The sequence below is a fragment of the Triturus cristatus genome, chromosome 10 (genome assembly GCF_964204655.1).
Source record: "Triturus cristatus chromosome 10, aTriCri1.1, whole genome shotgun sequence".
NCBI lineage: Eukaryota > Metazoa > Chordata > Amphibia > Caudata > Salamandridae > Triturus > Triturus cristatus.
In genome coordinates, this window is record NC_140593.1 from 423,077,104 (window position 1) to 423,095,683 (window position 18,580).

The 18,580-nt window shown below is 44.9% G+C and overlaps 1 long non-coding RNA gene across 1 annotated transcript in view; it reads right to left on the reverse strand.

Annotated features, from left to right (window-relative positions):
- Positions 1-8,957: 8,957 nt before the first annotated feature.
- LOC146789557 (uncharacterized) overlaps positions 8,958-18,580 on the reverse strand; it is an 83,999-nt gene continuing 74,376 nt past the window's right edge. The window contains exon 3 of the long non-coding RNA XR_014969827.1: positions 8,958-9,501. This is a non-coding gene — a long non-coding RNA (uncharacterized LOC146789557). The remainder of the gene's footprint in view (positions 9,502-18,580) is intronic.

Sequence of the window (18,580 nt, forward strand, 5' to 3'; positions counted from 1 at the left end):
CAATCCTAGCGCGGCGTACACTAATGCACCAACCAAGAGCGTCTACATTTTCTTATTGCTAGCCAATCCCAGCGCGGCTTTTCTGACGTCAGCCTTGCTCGCTGTCGCGGCTCTTACACCTGCTCCCATTGACCCCTCGTTTACAAACATTTCTCGGTAAGCTCTTTACGTTCTTCAAATTCACAAATCTGTTAGTAACGACATAAAAATGCCACCATTGTCTGTTCCGCTAACCAAGGATAGTCAAAGACCTTTCTTACAAGAATTCCATCTTTCCCGAGAGCAGCGCTTACCTCTGCCCTACTACGGAATCGTTACTTCCGTTGATAAAGTAGCACATCCCTCTACCTTACCCTTTTAGCAAGCATCAGTTAACCGATTCTCCAGAATTAAGACACATAGTTGGAGCCACAATGCTCCTGAGAAATAAAACCAGAGTTTCGAAATTATTCTGAATGCCTTTTCATTCATGCACTTTTACGCAGAAAAATGTAGTACATTCACACAGAATCCTGTCTTTCCCGACAGCAGCGAACAGTCTGCCCTACTACAGAATTATGACACTTATTAACAAAGTAGCACTTCCCTCTAATTTATCCTTCTAGCAAGCTTAGGGAACACCTATTACCTTTCCAGTAATAAGCGTAAACAGAGCTCCTTTTGGACTCTTGGTACCTAAGACCAAAATTTCACAGGTGACCTTTCCTACCATGCCCTCTCTCATACAAGAAAATGTCTCTAATGGCAACACACGACGATGTTACTGAATCGAATGCAGACACTGCTTCGTGCAACTCCAATCGTCACACGTTTTCCCCGTGTACCTACAGGGCAAAAACAATTCCGTATTTCCCGAGAACAGCGCTCACCTCTTCTATACTACGGAACTGTTACAAACTTCCGACTTCCTACATCCCAGAAGTCGTGCAAACAACATAGAACTCGACGTGACTCAACATAGAGTGTTAATACATAAACCAATACTAATCAATAAGCAATTTACAAGCAATAATCACCAAACCAAAACAATAAAAACCATCATACTGCTACCAGAATAACTGATGCAGTGCCGAAACCTTAGGTAACGGGGAAAAGGGCAAGACCCGTACCGATATCCTCCCTTCATCACAGACCAGACATCACGCTAACGCATTCAGACATGCAGTCATTGGTGGGGCCCATAACACCAACATTCACACATCACTTCACACTGGTCTGCATACACAGGAGAGATGAGCGGTTCAAGCGCTCGACATGTAGGGGAATACCTTATAACCTATAGGAAGAAAAGTTATATTACAAATCTATACATTAATACTCTTTCACCCACAGATCTCAATCCTAAACATCAAGGCACTCCTCCCACCTGATCAATGGATCAAATAGTTGGATTGGTTGATGGCGATTTAGAACCAGCTAAAACACATTTCAAGATTTTGATCTTATCTCCCTCAATAAATCCCAAACTCTTTTTTTTATTAATCAATATCTGTTTATTTAATATTTTATAAAAGGTTAAATCCGCATTTAGAAAGTTTATATCAATTTCCATGTAAATCACAGAACTCCATATTTACCTAATCTGGCGTCCTCTAAGTCATTTGCTTAGCGTGATCAAATTGGCAGTCATTCGGTCAATAGCAAATCAGAGTTCTTCGCTCAGCACACTACAGACCCAAAGGATGGGCAAGGTCCAGAGACGTGCAAGCATCTACCAGTGCCCATAGGTTTAAGAAAGTTTGCAGTTCATCAGATAATGGGCAGCATTCAGTCCTTCAGAGATTCAGGAACGCAGCTGTCACCCTAAGTAGTAGCGTCGCGTAGCGTCACCGTCGTCTTCGTCGGATGCGAGATGTGAGCAAAAAATGAAAAGGGGAGGAAGTACCCTCTCTATTCTACCATGCAATTTATAATAAAGACGTTACAAATTGTAGATTTTGGGCAAACGTTATTGGTTGGTTGAGATCGTTCGATGAATTTTAGCACAGTTCATGGGGTGAGGTCACACGTTCAGTCCATTCTAGTTTTCTGTGGATGTTCATTGTCTTGTTACGTGGCTGTCATCCCACCGTTTCAACAAACAAATGATGGACGGAATGCTGACAATGCAGACATTCTCCCCCAGTCAAGAGATCTGGGTTAAATCCATCGTTCTTTTGCCCACTACGCCACCCCAGTTCAGACATGGCCATATGCAAATCAGTCTTGACCCTGTGCCTCATGGGAACAGTCCAGCCCGAACTGCCAAGCCATGTCTTCCCTGGACCGGAATCAAGCATCCTAGGACCGGTTTCTGGCTATCAGCCGTCATCAGCCAGGATAGCTTGACTCCAGTGGCGTAGTGAGCACGGGACCCACGTCTGGGCATACCCATCCCACTTAGGGCGAAAAGCGTTTCAACAAACAAATGATGGACGGAATGCTGACAATGCAGACATTCTCCCCCAGTCAAGAGATCTGGGTTAAATCCATCGTTCTTTTGCCCACTACGCCACCCCAGTTCAGACATGGCCATATGCAAATCAGTCTTGACCCTGTGCCTCATGGGAACAGTCCAGCCCGAGCTGCCAAGCCATGTCTTCCCTGGACCGGAATCAAGCATCCTAGGACCGGTTTCTGGCTATCAGCCGTCATCAGCCAGGATAGCTTGACTCCAGTGGCGTAGTGAGCACGGGACCCACGTCTGGGCATACCCATCCCACTTAGGGCGAAAAGCGTTTCAACAAACAAATGATGGACGGAATGCTGACAATGCAGACATTCTCCCCCAGTCAAGAGATCTGGGTTAAATCCATCGTTCTTTTGCCCACTACGCCACTCCAGTTCAGACATGGCCATATGCAAATCAGTCTTGACCCTGTGCCTCATGGGAACAGTCCAGCCCGAACTGCCAAGCCATGTCTTCCCTGGACCGGAATCAAGCATCCTAGGACCGGTTTCTGGCTATCAGCCGTCATCAGCCAGGATAGCTTGACTCCAGTGGCGTAGTGAGCACGGGACCCACGTCTGGGCATACCCATCCCACTTAGGGCGAAAAGCGTTTCAACAAACAAATGATGGACGGAATGCTGACAATGCAGACATTCTCCCCCAGTCAAGGGATCTGGGTTAAATCCATCGTTCTTTTGCCCACTACGCCACCCCAGTTCAGACATGGCCATATGCAAATCAGTCTTGACCCTGTGCCTCATGGGAACAGTCCAGCCCGAACTGCCAAGCCATGTCTTCCCTGGACCGGAATCAAGCATCCTAGGACCGGTTTCTGGCTATCAGCCGTCATCAGCCAGGATAGCTTGACTCCAGTGGCGTAGTGAGCACGGGACCCACGTCTGGGCATACCCATCCCACCGTGGCCTTGCCTTAGTACAGTGGGTTACGGGTCATGAATAGGCCGTAGGCGTCTTATGTCACTCCTGCGCACTTCGCTCTGCGCCTCGTGGGACAGTGGCCGCTTCGTAGTGTCGAATCTGCGGCCATTTTGAATTTAGGCCCAAATGTTAACCTAAGCGAAACAAACACAAAAACATAATTAATACATAGAAATAATGAATTTAATGTTAACCCCTTACTAATCCCTCTATGTGTATGTATATATCTAGCGTATAGCAACATTTAAAGCATTTATATTCACCCTTTAGGTCGTCTTCTGGGGCAACATTACAAAACAACACAAAAGCAACATATATCATGCAGTATTCTATTTACTACATATACTACTGTTTAGTATGTGTACGGATTTTAGTTGTAAAGTTTATTTAGCAATGCAAAAAGCAAATCCCATGTGTAGTTGGTATATTAATAATGTTGGTTAATAAACATGCAAACTCATTTAGTAAATGTTATAATTAATAGATTATAATTAGTATATACATGCAGAATAGGGGAGGTATACAAAATATTGTACTACCCGCTCCATCAGTATCAAGGCGGCGAGGGGGGAATCCAAGACTGCCCCCACTCACCGCACCAACACTGGAGTTAGGCCAGTGGCGCCCGAGGTGCCTCGACGGTGTCCCCTTGCGCCGGAGCCCAACGGGCACTTCGTTGCGTCCGCCACCAGCTGGAAACCCACCGGAGACTAGCAGTAGACGAGCGGCAGGGGTACACCAGGAGCCAAGGTATGTCCCCGGCCGGAGATAAACTGGGACGTCCATGGGGGACACACTCCAGGGCCTACGGGCCCGCTTCCAGGCAGCTGAGCTATCGTAGCAGGGTGCCTACCACTGTCTGGGCCGGACCTCCCTCCTCCTCGCTGCACACAGTTCCGGCGCCGATATCGCTGGATGGGGTTAACGGATTGTCAGTGCTGGGAGACCGTGTGACTCCTGAACTCAAGGAGCCCCCGGTCGTGAATTATGGCGGGCTCAAACAGATAATTTTAATGGAGGGGGGAAATTAGAGGTGGCAGTCGGACCTCTATTCCAGTGCGGCCATCTTGGGTGTTGGCTAGCAATGCCCCTGCATTCCACTATTTTAGCATATAGTTTGGCCTCCCCCCTGAAGACCACTGTGTATTCGGTGCAAATGACAAATTCTAGTAACAAAGTATTGTGATTATTGTGTTTGTGTCTCTAGGTAGGAGATACTGCAATGTGTTAGTGTTAAATACATATTTTTTATAACTACACTGTGTGGTTCTTTTTCACTTAACTCATACCATAAGATTAAGTGCTGCTTCAGCAAGCTGCTTTACACTCCTTCCGGGCTAAGCCTGAAAGCTGCTCTCCACAGCTACCACTTTCTCAAGTTGTGTAGCACCACTATATTCAACATAAGGGCTGTCTGGATTAGTGCAGGGTGCTACACTTACATAAGTGAGCACCATATACTAAGCCAGCCTCCTCCAATCGAGGAGTTGCTAACTCGTTGCCACAAATGCTGTGGTAATCCATTGAAAGAATATGCATACGCCAGGCGCACAACACCCATTGGACTCAAAGGGCTTCAGCCCCCCCGTCGTGTGTGGCAGCCTGGGCACACACACAGCAGCACCCGAGCACTTCACAGGTCTTTAAAAGACCATTTGCATGTATGAGGCCTTGCTGTTGTTTCACCCCTTCTAAGAGCCCCTGCAGCTCCACTCTGCCTATTGCTTAAAGATTAAGCCCCCCCTGCGATCAGCTCCACTCTGCCTATTGCTTAAAGATACAGCCCCCCCCCCGAAATTTTTTCTTAGCCCAACCCCCCCCCCCCCCTCCCCCACCCGAAATTTGACTCTAGTTGCGCCTCTGGCATGCGCCAGGTAGGATTGACTTCTCTTTATTAAGACAAATCTCCCAGAGCAGCCGGACGCTCAACTTCAAAACTCCACATTATTTTTTCCAATCGAACTACAATTCCTCACGTGTGTAGTTTTACGCATGCAAGCAACTGCAGAGGATACAAATCATAACAGTAATAATGGTATCCAGAGTGATGTCACAAGAGCACATAAAATCAACATACAACACTCAGTTACGGTTTTCTTGATATATCACACAAAGCGCTATCAGCGCCGTCACTACTCAACTGAAGTTTCCGTGCATTCACGCAGATATTTTTTAGAAAACATGACTGTATGGTCAAAAGACTAGGTCTGTGCCTATAGTTTCCTCAAAAGCACACAGCTAAACTAGTGTTTCACCATGATCTAGTGCATTTTAGCTGAAAACGAACTGAACTAACTAGGGAATCCACTAGTTTCTAAAGGGTGGGGTTGGGAACATGACCCTGTAGTCACACACTACAGTGATTGGCAGTTAAGACATCAAACGGGGAAGGCATCAAGGCCCCGTTTTAATTTCAAATAGCAAAGACAAGAGAGGGGGAATGTAGCTTAGAGCAGTGTAGGCAATTATCAGTAACACAGCACGTTTTTCGTTCCGGAAAGAACCACTACTGCATCTCGGGTCGCATGCCAGCAGTGCATGCACCTACTGAATCTGAAGCTTCCTCTTTACCGAGGTCCTCATCCTCAACACTCTTCTGCTGCCAAGCCAAGGACCGGTTTATGAGTGTATTGCCAAAAATTAGTTTGAGTCCTGTGCGCATGCGCGGCGGCGGTATGATGTCAAAACCGTATGCGCCGCTAAAGGCTCATGGGAAATGTAGTTCCCCAAATCTCGCGTCTCGTGCTAAGTAGCGTCATTAATACCGGATTTCTCTGTCAGTTGCTTTGAACATTCTAATGATGCTTACGCTGCCTGTATTGAGGGATGGCAACATACATGCCAACGTTTTAAAAGGGGCAAGTGGGATATTAAAAAGAATCATGAGAATGTATTTCCTCTGTTGATTTCTACTGTAGGGGAGGACATCTAAAATGAAGTCTTTTTTGGCGTTAAAAATCGGGAGTCTGCCACCTGAATCGGGGTTATTGGCATGTATGTGGTAATGCCCTTTCAATTGCTACGGGCAAAAAACTATTAGGCTCAGACGTTCACAACCCCATAACTCTAGTCATACCTAGTAAAAATGATTATGATAAGTGCACCCTGGGAGCCTCATTGGTTTAAGAAGATTTAATCTAATATTTATGAGTATACCCTATTGTTAGAATTAGATAGTTGCTTGGTGTGTAATCCCTAGAAAGATAAGAAAATGATATTGCGAAGCCCCTTTTACGGGCCGTGGTTGGAACACACTGTAACTTGATGGCAATGCCTCAATGTCGCAAGACAGTGGGAAGAGAAAGGTAGTTTTGTAACATGAACATCGCCGTAAGAGATAGAAAGGGCTTCTATCTCACTGCGTAACAGACCGACCCTAATTATTGGAAGCCACAGGTGTGGACAAAAGGGCATCCATAATGTTTGCCATATAAGTCATAGTTGTGCCAAAAAAAGAAGGGGTATCATGATAATTCTCTCTGTTCTTACTGATTACTACTAGAAACTGCAGAAGGACTCGGTGTCTAAAAAAACAATGTGAACTGATTGGAGGTCACTGATGGTGACCAGGAATGGGTTTGTGTAATTAACACTGTGCTGGTATTATAGTGAGTTAAATTGATTCCAGGGGATCTCATCATGAGACCATGTTTGATGGTCGTCAGTTTGTAAACCCATTGTTATTCTCTCTCAAGTAGAGTCCTTATGTTGTCGCTGAACATTATTCTTTCAGTGATGGTCCAGTAGATATCTGTGGCAGAAGGCTCTATATGTATATGGAGTGCTGTCAGTTATGTGGAAGATCTCTGGTAGCAAATATTGCTGCAATGTTCACTGGTTCTGATTCGAATTTTTCTTGAAATCATCCAGATATAGCGAAGCTGTCATTGACAGTCAATCAAATAAAGCATATTGTTGAAATTGCAATTTGTGTGGGTCCGATGTTCTCATGGAGTAGGATGCCTAGATCTAAGACTTTCGTGCGATCTGTCAGTGAGCATACAGAGCACTGTCCACATGGAAAATGTCTTGTAACCAGTGGTCTAAGTGGAGGGAAAAAGGTAGGGGAACTGTGGGTGGAGAATCAGTGTACAGGAATAACCCGAGGATTGGGTTAGTGGACAGAGTCAGAGGTGTGGTCAGAAAGAGCAAATTATTCTAATTTTTAATATTTGGCATTTCACTACCCAGTTACAGCTTATTACGTTATTTAATTCAACCAATGGAAACATATTTATTTAGGGTTTAATATGAGTTATTGACATTAAAATACATTCACAAAGTGGGATTCGTTTCCAATCACAGAATGTCCCAAACACGCTTAAAAGGGGAAGCACAAGTCCTTTGTCTCCAAGCCATGGAGTTTCTGTCCTCAGTGGTTCTCCTCCCTTTTTCCACAAGAGCAGTTAAAACATGAGTGGTAAAATATCCTAGTTTGTAAATGTTTTCTATATAATTATGGCTCTACAATATTTGCCACATAATCCATCACCTTCTGCACAATTTGACGATTTTAACGAATCAATTGTTTTTAGCTCAAACGGATCAAAATGTACAAAAAATGTGAATTGTGTTTGTGCGAAGTGGACAGCCCTTTCCAAAGGTTGACTGATCACCTTTCTCACTGCTGCATTTGTATGTTACACTGCTACTAATAAGGCAATATCATTGCACAGACTGTTAGCATGTGTATAAATGTCAAAATAATAAAGTATCAGAAAACATACCACAGTACCCTGCAGCCTTTTTTTGCTGCATAATTTAGTCGACACTGCTGCATAATTTTGTCCTCCATTGCTGCATAATTCCAGTGCCCCCAAAGCAGGAAGAACATGTTAAAAGTGCTTGTGCATGAAGCAGAGAGACCGTGAATTGTGTTAACTTAGTTTGGTGTGCGTGCAAATCCTGCATTGCCGACCACTGGTGAGTTGCAGCAACTACTGCTGAATCAAGGCCAATGGAGTTACCTATGGGTGAGGCGAACTGGCCTCAAGGGCAGGACTGGCTTTAGCGCTGGTGGAGCCCAGTGCAACAGTGTTTGTTGGTGCCCCAAATGACTCCCTCCGCCACGAATTCTCTCACTACCAGCCTTTAACAGTACCACTAAAATCTCCATTACCTCACTCTTGCTCAGATGCATTTAATTTGATTTGCAGATCCACTGAAACCAGTTTATGGTGTCAGAGCACTTTAGATCATACACATTATTAGAGACAATCAATCATATATGTGTAAATCACTATATACAAAATGCTACATAAGACAAAGAACTACAGGGTGTAGGAGTCACATGACAACCATAACCTCTTCAATGCCCGTGACGAGCTGGTCTCATCATGGGCCGCGGTTGCGCTGTGCCCATGACGAGACCAGCTCGTCATAAACCCCGCCCGCTAATGAAACGGCCGGCACAGGGCGGGGAAAGGGGCGGGCACTGAAGGGGTTAAGTAGACAGTATAGTTTAATAGTGATTGGTCTGGAGAAACACAAACTCAAAATTAAGAATGTAATACCATGGTTGGGGGTTCTCTTCAATGACCAGAATTGATCTCTGTCCATGTGAAAACACAAGGATAGTGGTATTGGTCAATAGGGACGGCGCTCCTGAAAATATTCACTTGATAAATTATTGGTGCTAGTATTTTTTGTGGTGCTAAAAGGGAGAAGAGAACCACCCATCTCTCCTAATTTTCTGTGGCCTAAGCTACAGTACATGAATTTACACGAATCCCCTAGCACACAACATTTATAACAGGACAGTATTTGCAGTAATATTTTTCAATATACAATCTTCACGCAAATAAAGATGCAAAACTTTAGTCTTTTGTTCTTTTCTTGGTCCTTCATTTAATATCAATAACTGTGATTCAGTCGGAAAGCCAAAGTTAATGCCAGCACGTGTTTTGTCTCCTTCATGTATTTTACATGCGACTTTTTCAAGGCTTCAAGGCTTCTATCAGTACTTATCACCGTGCGGTGTTAATTCCGACCTACACGTTCCTCTGGCGTGGGTAATTTCTCTCTAGAGGAGTTCACTGTGGTTGATATTTCAAACACTCATGTAGACAACGTGTATGTTCATATGATTTCAGTCAGTACCCTCCTCATGCCGGCTTCCTCGAGTACGATTGGTCTGGAGAAACACAAACTCAGAATTAAGAATGTAATAGCATGGTTGGGGGTTCTCTTCAATAACCAGAATTGATCTCTGTCCATGTGAACCCTTTTTGCAACATTGGGATAATCAAAGACTGAGGAAAAACACATAACACTTTAATTTATACCTTGCAGTTTGCATGCAGCTCTTAGATGACAGTTAATACCTCACTGTTCTATGTTAGGATTTTGACTTTATAAACTGCAAGTAACAAAAGGAACTCACTGACAAAAGCAGTAACCCACTAACCTATTTTCATTATGTGCACTTTGTGTTCTGCATGGTACATGTTATTTGCAGTAGGCACATTAACCCACTGCGCTACCTTTCCATGAGTCAAAACTTTCAGTTGACAAAACTCCATCTCTCTCTAGGAAGAACATAAATCACCAGACTTATCATGACATTTTTTTGTTGCCGAAAATTGCTGGAGGCCAGGAAGGAGGCAGCAAGTGCTTTTATAACATAATATACTTGCAAACATGATGCCCTCACCAGAAGTCAGCGCCCTGTGCGGTCACACCGGTCGCACCATCCTAGAGCTGCCATGCTTAAAGGACCTGTGATCTCAGTGGCTGAGTCACTGTCAGTCTAGGGTGTGCTGCTTCATAGGCCTGCCCGCACGACTGTTGGTGAACTTCAGCATGGATTGTGGTGGACAGGCCTTCAAGGTTAACCCACACTGCCCACTGGTAGGGTCCACCTGCTGGTGCTAAGACACCAGGGCTTCTAAGGTTATATGGGGCCTTCTAAGGTCTAGCACAGGAATGTGCTCCCTCTGGAGATTGGTATGGTACACTGGTCCCCGAGTTCCAAATTAGGCAGCTCTGACCATAGTGCCGCATCCTCTCCCCAATGATCATCATACTGCCCCACTGACAGAAACTCGCACTTCCTTCAACTAGATACCAATTATGACACACTATAAACTACAAGATGTGACTCAACTCAAATTACACACTAGGCAAGAGTAATATTCTGCCTGAAAAAATAAAGTAATAATAACATCCTGGAAAAAGCAAACACTCATAGGGAATGCAAGAGTAAGTAAAGCATGTGAAATGTAAGAAGGAACAACAGGGTTACCTTAACGCTTTAACACTCACTACTCAGAAATCAATTCGTGTTTTTGCCGAAAAAGTTAAGGACATGACAACAGGGCCCAGAAGGGACCAATTTCAATGTCCATTGCTTATATCCTTGCAAAACGTAAGCAGCATGGTTTAAAAAGAACACATCCCCAAACACAGAGGCTGTACACAATTTGTTTTCCAATCCACCCATCAAGCATGTATTGCACTGTACCTCCAGGAATGGTGCCCTTCCCCACCCAGGTAAACTATGTTGTTCAAAGAAAGATGAGAAAACAAAAGTAGCGCTTCACTGGCAAACTCTGTAAAGAGGCGCTAATGTGTTTGGGTGTGAATAAAATAAATCTGACCACTTTGGACTACTCTATCTTGCTTTATGTAGTTGTTTTTCACATGTTGAACCTTTCAGTTCTTGCTGTCCCAAGGCTGCACTTTGGAATAGAAAAATGTCAGAAAAAAACAACATTTCCAGCAAAAGTTTTTTTTCTTTTTTGGATCCATTTCACGGAGGAACAAATAAACGAAAGAAGGAAAGAGATGGTGAGAACTGTTTCTTGAAGTCATGATTTTCAGTAAGTGAGGAGGAGTGAGACAGAAAGAGAGGAAGGAAGAGTAAGAAAGAGGGGACAGAGCTGGAGAAGTGGTCACTGTCTTTGTCTTCTCTGGGCATGAAGGAAAAGACAGAGTCCTTTTCCTTCTCTGCATGCCCTACTTGTCCCCGAATGGCGATGAACGCCAAGCCTTATCTAAAGGCCTTGGCTATTTCTGCTGTCCTGGGACGTGTGTTTAAAATAAAAAAAATAGGGGAACTGAATCTATTAAATTAAAGAAGCAGGGGTACGCTGTGCCCTGCCGATCCCACACACTTCAACCACTGCTCATAACTCTGGGAGGGTCCCATATGGTATTCTGGTGCTGGAGACATTTTTTTCTGATGTTGACTAATCTTTAGTGAAAAGAGCGTTTTCTCAAAAGATAGTTGATTATATGTTGAAATACTCCAATGTTTCACAACTATTTCCTTCACTTGGTTCAAAACATTGCTGTATGTACTCACAAAAATGAGATCCTTCTTTTCCTCTCTATTCTTATCTGCTAAAAGAGCCTCGCTATGGTTGTTTTGTGCCCTCTTTTTATCCTTCTGAATGAGGTGGAGTGAGTACTCTTACTCAAATATCTTGTCTGTGAGCGTCTTTATTTCTATCCTAAAATCCTGGATGTCCTAGCAGTTTCTTATGATCCTCACAAATTGTCCTATTGGGAAGTTTTATCTCAGAGCGTAAGGATGTGCGTTCTTGAATTACAAAAAGCAGTTTTTGTCAGTTGGCTTGGTGTATATGTCGTACTTTGATATTCGGGAACCGCGTAGGGGACAGGGCCTTACCCCTGTCTATCTTGGTATTAGCGAACCGCGAATGGTAAATGCGGCACGTACGAGTGCTTTGCGTGTCGTTCTAGTTACGAACGCACTGTGTACACGTATTCTGCTCAACTACGCGGGTTCCATTTTGGAAGCAGTGGCCATCTTGTCATTGCCCTCACATAGGCTATGATGGAGTTAATACGGGCCTCACAGTACATGGGCTTTCCCTCTGACTTCTCCGTGACCTGGGCAGCTGGTTCTGCTGCCCCGGGTCAAACCGGTCTCACGAGCTCCCCTTCCTCCGTCCACCTGTGATTCGTATCAGGGCTTGACCCGTCATAAAACCCTTTCATTCTACACAATCCCCCGGCTAATCTCTTCTGCACCTGCTTGTTCTTGCTTTATTGCTTGTTTCCCAAAACAGGAGATGCTCATGTTTATTGGGGGGTCTATTTACTTCAAACATGGGATCTGAACCTTCCTGTGTAAATCATTGTGGGCTGGCCGAACTGGAATGTGGGATGGTCATCATGACTCTGCTTTTTCGTTTGTAATGTATGCCTTTATATGACCATATCATAAACCAAGGAATGTATGCCTGGAGCATGATATTTTGTACTTAAGGAGAAGTCCGTTCCTATGATTTTCAGCAGTCTCCTGAGAACATACACGCTGTTGTACTTCTAGGATACCTGTCATTGGTCTGCAGCCAATAAACGATTCTTTGACTTCACCCAGAAGACTCTGTGTTTCTGTAGGTCCGGAACAGGGTGAAACCCCGAAGTCATAGGGTGTGTGCCCCTGCACCGCTGGGACTAAAATACCCAGTACTTCAGTTTGGCGCCCAACTCGGGACGATTTCAGCGGTACCAGTCCAAGCCAGAGGTTCGTGAGGAGCTTCGTGTGGAAATTCCGGAGGAAGGCCGCCACTTCATCGACCCCTGCATGTCGACGTGGTCCGAAAGTCTTTTCTGCGAGGTTCTCCGCGTCCCGACGGCTACGAAGGACTGCTGCCCTGATTAATCGACCTGTTTTGGACCCTTGACGAGTTTGAGAGAGCGAAACAATCGAGAGAGTCTTCTGGTGACGTCATCGATCAGCAATATTCAGTTAAGTATAAGTGGAGCGTCTCCCTTTTGTTTTGGTATCCCTCGGGATCGTTTGGTTTGATTTGGTAATTGGTGATTTGGTGTTTGCAAACCCCAAAGCCAGAGGACTCGTGTATTCACGAGGCTATCGTAATCGATAATCCTTTGACGTTTGGATCTAGACTAGTGAGCGAAGATGCCTGGTTCTAGACTATTTGGTAGATTATTCTGTTTTGGTTGTGGAAAAGATTTCCAGCTAGAGGAACCATGTCCGGTTCCTCCGGTTGGAACTCCAACTTATGAGCTCTATGTGAAACATGGCGTAGGCCCCATTGCATATAACGAAGTGTGGATCCACTACACCAGGAAAGACGGTGTTTTAAAATGGCCCCAAAATGGTAGTTTCGATACCGATATTCTAGATAATCTGGAAATTAAATTGTTTACGAAGAAAGCCCGGCCGGCGATGTTTGACTCTTTCCGCTTATGGCGAAAAGAAGCCAAACAGAAGGAAATTAAGCTAGCAAAAAAGAATAAGAGAGAGAGAGGTATGTCAGTAATGCAAGCAGCTGTACAATTTAAAGACAATGAAGAGGAGCAAATGAATGAGCAATTGCACAGGCAGCGTAAGTTAGGGATTGACAAATGTTACCCGGCTTTGCCATATTCTAAGCAGGATGAGTCAGAAGAAAAGGAGAAAGATCCCCTGATGTCACATTTGTTGAGTTCGCCACCCCCGTATGCTCAAACTGCCACGGCGCCTCCCCAGCTTGTAAATATGCCGCCTCCAGTGCATATACTGCAAGCCTTGCCGCAACCGCCAGTTGCTTTGCAACCAGTTCCTATTCCTGTAGCGCAGTCTTCTCAAGCGCCTCCAGTAGTGCTTCCAACTACCTCCGCACTTTCTGCGACTTTGCTTGATCCAGTAACTGCCTCCCCTAATACTTTTCCTTCTACCACTCCAGTACCTGTCTCTACATCCTCTTTTCTTCCCTCTGTTTTTCCCCCCGTTCTCGCTTCAGCTTCTCCTTCAGCGCGACAGCGTTTGGCTAATGTGGTTACTACATTAATGTCGCCTCTCTTTGGGTCATCTGGTGCAACTCCTGGTGTACAGCGTAAGCAGTTGCGCAGCCAATTGCCTAACCCCGATGAGAAAAAGGTAATAGATCACATGGCGCGCAGATGGATCGTTTTTCCTTCACTGTATGATGTGGAATCGGTTGTTAACACTTTCCATCAATGGGATGCACCGAAACAGAGATATGTATTTGAGAAAATGTGCGAAATTCTCTGTGAAGAATTGGAGGATAGTGGTAGAAATCCGAACCCGCAGGAATTGTGTAGAGTGAGGTGCGATTTTGGAACTGGTATAATTGTGGACCGCGAAGTAGATAAAGCAGTTGCGATTGTACTGTCCTTAAGGAATGACGACTGCCAACAGTCATTGTTTGAACAAGAGGTCCTTGTGGGGAGTAAGGCAAAAGCGCGACAATACCCTATGAGAGAAGTTCCCCCGGTGTGGAAGGAAGCAGTTGCAGCTGTCGGCAATAACCCCGCTGTGCCAGCGCATTTCCAACGTGTTTGGGTGCACGTTCCGTGGAAGCGCTCTGAGGTGTTAGCACTTAAGCAGACATTGCCTGATCCCCGTAAAAACCCAGCAGGTTATTATAAAGAGTTGTCACAGACGGCAGGGTCATGCGTTATGAATCTGGCCGACATAGACATGTTGTTCGGTAATGTTGTTCCACAGCCTCTATGGGGATCAATTCGTAATGTAGATCACAATGCAGAGCTAGGGGATACATGGGCTAACATTGTTGCTGCTGATGCTAGACAAACGGGTGGTGCGAAACCAGAACCTTTAGTAGCTGAATTGCCTGGTAGGATCATTACGTATATGAAGACACTAATGCCTGCGATGCGCGTAAATTGGGACAAGTTATCTGCATGCAAGCAAAAGAAAGATGAGACAGTGTCAGACTTCTTTACTAGGTTTGAAGAAACGTTTATTGACCACAGTGGGCAAGATATGAGTACTGAGGGTGGACAACGGTTGTTTGTGGATAAGTTTGTGCAGAATTTACTCCCTGACCTGTGTAAAAAGTTGAAAGATTCAGAGAGTTCTTGGGCTGTTTCCTCTTCAGCGCAAATACTGGCTACTGCACAGTATTATGAAAACAGAGATAAAGACGAGAAAGATAGGACGGAGAAGAAAACGAAGGAACTAAAAACGAAGGTCCTTCTACAGCAGGCCTATCCACCACATGGAGGTGGTAATAATTATAGACAACCCCAAGGTGTCTATCACCAACCCCAACAATTTCAGACAAACCAGCAAATGAACGGGTATTATCAACCACGTGTCCCTGTAGGTCCCAACCAATGTTCATACTGTAAAGAGGAAGGCCATTTTAAATATAGTTGTCCTAAATTAATGCAACGGAATGGTAATACGTATGGCGCAAGAGGTAGAGGTGGTCAGCAAGCTCCTAGAGGCAGAGGGCGTGGAAGTGTTCCCCAAAATGCGCGTCCTCTTCCGCCCCAAAGCGCAATTAATAGTTTTGATCAGCAAGCTAACGCGACTGGTAATACGGCACAGTATTACAATAATGATTATTATGTAGAAGATGGCGATGCAGAAAATAATGGTTACTAGGACAGCCATAGACAGAGAGAGGGAGTTGTTTCAGTGCCAGTGGATCAGAGTGGACCGTATGTTGAGGTGACTACAGCAAATGTAACGGAGCCTTTTCTGCTAGACACTGGTGCTGCAAAGAGTTCAATCATGCATTCCAAACTCCCTGGCGCACCTTTGTCTGGCGATATAAATGTTTCAGTAGGTTTTTCTGGCGCCCCAGTTAGGAACCCGATTTCCAGTCCCATGTCACTTTCTGTTGGACCTTGCGAGCTGAAAGCGCCCCTGATCCTGACAACAGGTTGTGGTGAGAATTTGCTGGGATTAGATTTGTTGAAAAGATTGCACGCTACACTGTATTGTTCTCCTTCAGGAGTACAACTTACATTAGGCAAGAAAGTGGTTTCCCCAATGTATTTGTCTAAAAACACGATGCCACCTGAATTGTCATCCCTTCCGGATGCCCTTTGGGCTACTGGTCCCAATGATGTGGGCCTCTTGGAAATACCACCATATGTGGTGACTTTAAAGGCTAATGTCAGACTGCCACGTATTCCCCAGTACAAGATCTCTAATGAAGGGCAGAAAGCATTGTTGGACATTGTCAGCGACTTGATTAATAAGGGTGTGATTGAAGAGACAAGAGGCAACGTTTGCAATAGCCCGATTTTACCTGTTTTGAAACGAACTGACCCTTCACAGCCACCTGTTTACAGATTTGTGATCGATCTTAGAGAGGTTAATAAGATTGTCGTGCCTCAGTTTCCGGTTGTCCCCGATATAACTGCCTTGTTAACGATGATTCCAGCCTCTGCTGCATGGTTTTCAGTGATCGATTTAAAGAATGCTTTCTTTAGTATCCCAATTGCAGAAGAGAGCAGAGACATTTTTGGTTTTAGTCTGGGAGGCCGAAGCTTCCGCTTCAAACGCGCTCCCCAAGGCTACTGCGAGAGTCCATCCATATATAGTCAAGCTCTGAAAGCGCAGCTTGATGCACTTATTTTACCTAGTGGCGCTATCCTGATCCAGTACGTGGACGATTTACTGATCGCCGCGGATACTGAGAAGATCTGTAAAGAAGCCACATTGTCACTGTTGCGCCATTTATCAGCTTACCATCACAAAGTGTCTCTCTCTAAGCTGCAATATTGTCGACAAGAAGTGACCTACTTAGGTCATCTCTTATCGAAGGAGGGAAGGAAACTGACCCCAGAGAGAATTCAAGCCATTGCACAGTTGAGTGTGCCAAAGACACAGAGAGAAGTGCGTGCTTTCTTGGGTATCACTTCATACTGTAGGCATTGGATCCCTAGTTTTTCTTTATTGGCAAAACCTTTATTAGCTTTAACATGCAAAGACACACCGAATCCTATCCCATGGTCTGAAGAGTGCCAGAAAAGTTTTGTGGAATTGCGCAATGCATTATGTTCAGCTCCTGTGTTGGGTACTCCCGACTACAGTAAGCCTTTTACATTGTATGTTCACGAGAAAGATGGATGTGCGTTGTCAGTGTTAACACAGCCTTTTGGCGACAGACCGCGCCCATGCGCATATTTTTCATCCACCTTGGACCCTGTAGCGAGGGCATTGCCAAGCTGTCTGAGAGCGACAGCCGCTGCAGCTATGTCTATCCGACAATCTGCTGGTCTGGTAATGGACAACACACTGATTGTCATGGTTCCACACGCTGTAGATACATTATTAAATAGAACTAAGACACAACACCTGACTAGTGCGCGATTATCAGGATATGAACTCACACTGTTAGCGAATCACATACACATAAAAAGATGCAATACGCTGAATCCAGCCACATTATTGCCGATTCCAGCAGACTCAGATGAGATTGAGCAACATGACTGTCTGTTCAGAACAGAAGAAGAGACGAAAGGGAGAGTAGATCTCAAAGATACTCCCCTGACTGAGTGTGATGGCACTTTATGGGTAGATGGGTCCTGTTTCAAGCTCCCTAATGGTGACACGACTGCTGCATATGCTATCACGACTTTACACACGGTCGTGGAAACTGCACGAGTGCCACATAATTCGGCCCAAGCAGCAGAATTAATTGCCCTCACGAGAGCATGCGTGTTGTCTGAAGGAATGAGAGTGAACATATACACAGATAGCCAGTACGCCTTTGGCGTGGCTCATAATTTTGGGCGTTTGTGGAAGGAGCGTGGGTTCCTGACGTCGCATGGAGCTAAAATTCAGAATGGCAAGTTGGTGAATGATCTCCTTGAGTCACTGACCCTACCTTTGCAAGTTGCGATCATGAAATGCAGTGCGCACAAGAAAGTCACCGATGATGTTGGACGTGGGAATGCGTTTGCTGATGAGACCGCGAGAGAAACCGCACAGAATGTGAAGACTAGAATGTATGTTGCAGGTCCCGCAAGATGGGTTAATGATGTGGGAATATGTGAGAACACAATAGAGAGTGTGAAGTCGCTTCAGGCTGAAGCTACAGAAGAAGAGTTAAGCAAGTGGAGAGAGAGTATGGGTAAGTTGGATGAGAATGGTTGTTGGATCGACCTGACAGAACATAGGCGATGGTTGTTGCCTGATGCATATGTGCTTCCAGTGGTTACTATGGCACATGGAATGGCACATATCAGTACAAAAGGTATCTGTAAGTTGTTGGCTCCAGTATGGCAGAATGTTGGAATTCCCAAATGTGCAGAGAATGTGGTCAAGAATTGTATAGTATGCTTGAAATACAACCCTGGTAGGGGAACCCCAACTCCGGCCGGTCACTTTGCACCCCCATCATGTCCATTCGAAGTTTTGCAGCTGGACTTTATTCACATGGAAAGGTGCAACAACCTGAAATATGTATTGGTGGTTGTTTGTGCTTTTTCCAAATGGGTAGAGGCTT